Raw genomic sequence first — 4,676 nt, 5'->3', positions numbered from 1 at the left:
CACCCTGCTCGGCATGAACAGTGTCAGCAGTGCTTTTGCACCCATGTGCACCCCCTACATGTCACCAATGCTGCTAGGGAAGGATGGCCTGGTGGGACTGCCCATGGTGGGGTGGTTCCCCAGAAATGCCAGGCCAGTTTTTTCCCCAGTGAAAGGCGAGTAGGGGCACCTTATAACCCCAGCTCCCACTACCTAGTGAGTATTTTTAGAGCAGGGACAGGCAGTGGGGCCAGGCACATTTGCAAACACCTGAGCCCATAGACTGTAAGACCCCAAGCCCCAGTGATGGGGCAGGAGTGTGTAGAGAGGCCCGCATAGAACAGGGTGCATGGTGGCATCTGAAGGGCTGTGCATGTGGGATGTAGATTAGGGTCGGCACAGGCTGGCCTGAAGGGCTGCACCAGGGGACATGTAGAGTAGGGTTGCTCAGGCAACCTAAAGGGCTACACACGGGCCACCACCCCAGAAAAGTGACAACATGAGCAAGTTGCCCAGAGAGGGGCTAGTGGCTGAGTTCAGCCCAGTGTGAGGCATAAGGCCAGTGGCCACAGGGTCTGAAGGGCTGCATGCGGGCTGGCCAGAGGGTGACTAGGGAAGCCTGAAGGGCTGTGTAGAGTGGGGCCCAAGGGGGATCCAAAGAGGCTGCACGGACCCATGGTGGATTGAGAGTGGCCCAGCAAGGGGCAATATGAATGAGGCCCAGTTAGTGTGGGCAGTGTGAATGGGGCCCTGCAAAAGGGGGTGGAGTGCAAGAGTAGCATGCTAGAGCTCAGCAATAGCCAGAGTTTAGCCCAGCCTCAGGCCGGAACTGTTGCCAATTTGCGATGCCATCTGTGAGGCATGGGACCACTGTAGAGGAGGTGGGATCCACGTATAACACCCCAGACATAGGGACATTAAATGGGCAGCTTCCTGCATATTTACATCAAACTTATTAAACAGGCAGTCATGGTAGGTGAGATAAGGCGTACTGCCTTAAACAGAAGGGCAGGCTGAGATTCAGCCCTGAGCCTCCCCCTGCCCTTCCGCCCCCCGCCACCTCATGACAACTACATAGGGGTGGACTCAAATAAACCCTGGCAACCAAACTTTAGGGAAGTTTGAAGCAGGATATAAACTTTACAGTTTAAACTCCATCTCTCTTAACAGGAGATGTGTACACATGGACGAATGTACTATCTAGTTTCTAAACGAGTGGGATAGTAAAACTGAAATAAATGCAAATAGATTCCCTTATAGAAGTATTAAATAGATCAGTGGTGCTCAACCTTTTTGCCTGGCAGGCCAGATAGGCAGTGCCCAGTCTGGTCCATCCATCTATTGGATCTGTCCAGTGAGTCCCAATCCAGCACCTGGGGCAGGCAAGTTGGGACTCTATCTGGCCATGCAGAATGGGGTGGGAAGCAGCTCATCCGTGATTCATGTGTCAGGGAAGGGGGCTTGGTTGAGCCCCAACAGCTGCTTGGAGGGAAGGGCGGTGTGGTGCATTGTGCCTAGCCCTGATCTGGCCATACAAGAGGAGAGGATGTGGCTTAGCTCTGACCTGCTGTGCAGAGCTTATGAGTTTGGCAGCTGAGGATGGTGGTGATATTAATTGCCACTGCTCCCCTTCTGCCAAATTTCCTGTGGGGAGCACTGCAAGCCTGATGCTGTGGCTCCATGGCCCATATTTGGTTCTCAGGCCTGAGGTTGAGCACCCATGGTATAGATAGTCCAAAGGAGAAAGTTCTACAGAAATTAGAACCCACTGTTGGCACAGAAGTCATGCCACCACTGGCACTCCCGCTGCTGCCAAGCCCTGGCTCTGGCCAGGCTACAGCTCTGTGGCCTGCACCCTTCTATCAGCACAGAAATCTGAGGGGCACATGCCCCACCATGCCTGCTTGACATGTTGCCCATGTACTCTGCAGTAAAGCACAAGTGTAGCTGCACCCACTGATGTCAAAACTGAGCCTGACCTATTATTGGAATATCCTAGGTTTAGAAATGATTTGAAAAAGGTGGATTAAGGCTATCCTAGTCTCCAGCTGCAGCTGTATCTGGGTTTACAGTGACCATATTTCTTTTACAGGGACTCCTATGGTGGCATCTTTAGGGTCAGAAAAGACAAACAAAAATTCTAGTAAAAGATTCTTACTCAGCAGCAGTATGTATACATTTCCCAGAACTGAAGTTGTTTTCCAAGAGTCCAGTATTCTGAATGAAACACTGAACAGGTGCCAGTGCATCTACCTTGAGCTTTAGTGTCTTTCCTTTTGACTCTGGACATTCTTTATCAAATGAAAATTTGTTTCCACAAGAAAAGCAGAGCAACTCTTGCTTAAAAAAAAGGCATACATGAAAGCCTCCATTTTTTTGATTGATCAGTTAAATGTAAAACCAATATATTTCATGTTAATCAGGGCAGACTCAATTAAATTGAGCCTGTTGCAAGTCTGTCAGGGAGTGCTAATTAGCATGCTCCAACAGCCTCTGTGTCATGTGCATTCAACATCCCTGCATCTCAAAATGGTGGCAGGGGTGCTTTAACTAAAGCTAGTTGAACAATTTTAAGCACAAGAGATTAGTCTAGATTTTTAAGCACAGGACACTGAATATACATGATGCTGCAGGTGCTTTAATTAAAGTGGTTCTGAGTGCTGCTCTAATTAAAGCGCCCCCCTCCCCAGCTTCACTCCAGAGCACATGTATAGCTACCCTAAATGCTGGAGGCTGTAAGTGGAAGAGGAACAGTGAGGGAATGCCCCCCCCCCCCCCAAAAAAAACCCAAAACAAATAAACCCCAACACTGGTCATAGTCTGGTCACATTGCTTTTCAGTATCCACTCTCTGCCACTGTATGACACAGGGGGTGCATCTACACAAGATGCTTTCATGTACAATAATGTAGTTTACTACGCAGTAAGTGTGTGCATCCACACACACACAAGCTTACTGCACAGTAAACCTTGCTAATCACAAATACATTTCCTACCTGCAAATGCAAGTAGCAAATTTACTTGTGACTACTTAACTGTGCAGTAGCACTCACGTAGATACCTGACTGGAAGCAAATCTGCTTCTGGTCAGCTGGCCACCAGGGGGCAGGAGATTGCTCCCCACCCTCAGGAGCTGCCTGCTGCCAGGGTGGGCTCCACCACTTGAGCTCAGGCAGGGATTAATCCCCCTGCCCTGGCAGCAGAGAGCTCCAAGCCCCCTGCTCCAAGATTGCTATTGAGGAGCAGGGGCTGGGAGATCCTTATCTCTCAGCACTGGCCCCACAACTGTGGAGCTGGCACTGAGAGCTCCCTGCTGGTGGGGACTGGGGAACCTGTTCCCCACTCAGCTGTGTAATCATGGAGCTGAATGGGGAACAGGCTCCCCAGGCCTTGCCCTCTGATTGTGGACCAGGAGCTAGGAACACCCCAGTTAGGTGCAGGGCCCAGTCCCATGCCCTGACTGGGTGACTGGGGCATGGGACTTGGAAAGAGGTGCAGGGGTCGGGTTGGTCCCAGCTCCCAGGGGTGGGACTGGTCCCAGCTTCCTGCCCCTATCTGCCAGTGGGGCAGCCAGTGCCCCAGCAACAGCAGGGAGCAATGTCCAAGCCCTAGCCAGAAGACAGCTGTCTCCTGACCCAATGCTCCCTGCTAGCCCCTGGGCTAGCACCCAGGGGTTTCCCAGAGCTCCCTTTGGTGGTGGCAGGGGCCCATTGGAGGCCCCATGAAGCAGGAACAGTTTGCTGCCATTGGGCGCATCCAGATGAGCGTGCACGTGCCTGTTGCAGCATCTCAAAGCAGTTTGAGAAGCTGCAAAAAACATGCTGGAAATGAAAAAAAATGTTTCCCACAATGCGTATTTACAGCCCTGACTCTAATTTTGATACTGGAAAATCCTGGTCTAAAAAAACAAAACACAGTGCAGGGCATGCTCTTGAAAAAAAAGTGTTGCAGGGCATGTGCAACCAGAGGCTGTGTCCTCCAGAGAGATGCTTTGGCACCTTGCAAGAGTGTCTCTATGGCTGCCTTATGCCCATGCTGCTGTAGCATGCTGCCTCAGTGTGCTGGGGCAAATTGGAGCAGGGCAAGGAGGCTGTGGTGGATTGACCCAGGCAAGCAGGGACTGGGGGGCAGGAGGGCTCTGTGTGGAGGTGAGGAGAATTGTCTGTGTGGGTGTGTGTGAGGGGGGAATGGGGGTGGGGAGGACTGCTTAGGAGGGGTGTGTCCCCCACCCACTCCCCTCACAGCAGACAGCCTCCCCTCCCACCCCTACAGCAGCAGCAGCTGCCATCGGTACTGCCGGCAGAGCCCTGACCCACGCTGCCTGTGCAACATGGTGCCATGCCAGCCTGGCCCACTTGCATGCATCCTTGGCCAGAATCAGGCTCCTCCTGCTGTCACCTGGGGTCCCAGCACCACACACAGGAGCTGTGCACCCTCACACCATGCCAGGTCCTGCCTGCATGGAGCCAGCCTGGCTCAAAGACATGCAGGACACATGAGGGCAGAACCCGGCCCAGTGCAAGAGGGCCCTGATGTCATAAGTTGTCTTGATGGCTGTCACTGCTGCTGTGGGGTGGGCTGTGTGCTCAGCCTGCCTGAGCAGTCCCTCCCCACCCCCACAGTCCACTCATGCACACAATCCCCACCACCCCATAGTTCCCCCACCCGCACACAATCCCTCCACACCCACAACCCCCC

This window comes from Crocodylus porosus, unplaced genomic scaffold (assembly GCF_001723895.1).
Source record: "Crocodylus porosus isolate Cpor-Errol unplaced genomic scaffold, CroPor_comp1, whole genome shotgun sequence".
NCBI classification, from domain to species: domain Eukaryota; kingdom Metazoa; phylum Chordata; order Crocodylia; family Crocodylidae; genus Crocodylus; species Crocodylus porosus.
Note: the sequence above shows the minus strand (reverse complement) of the source record.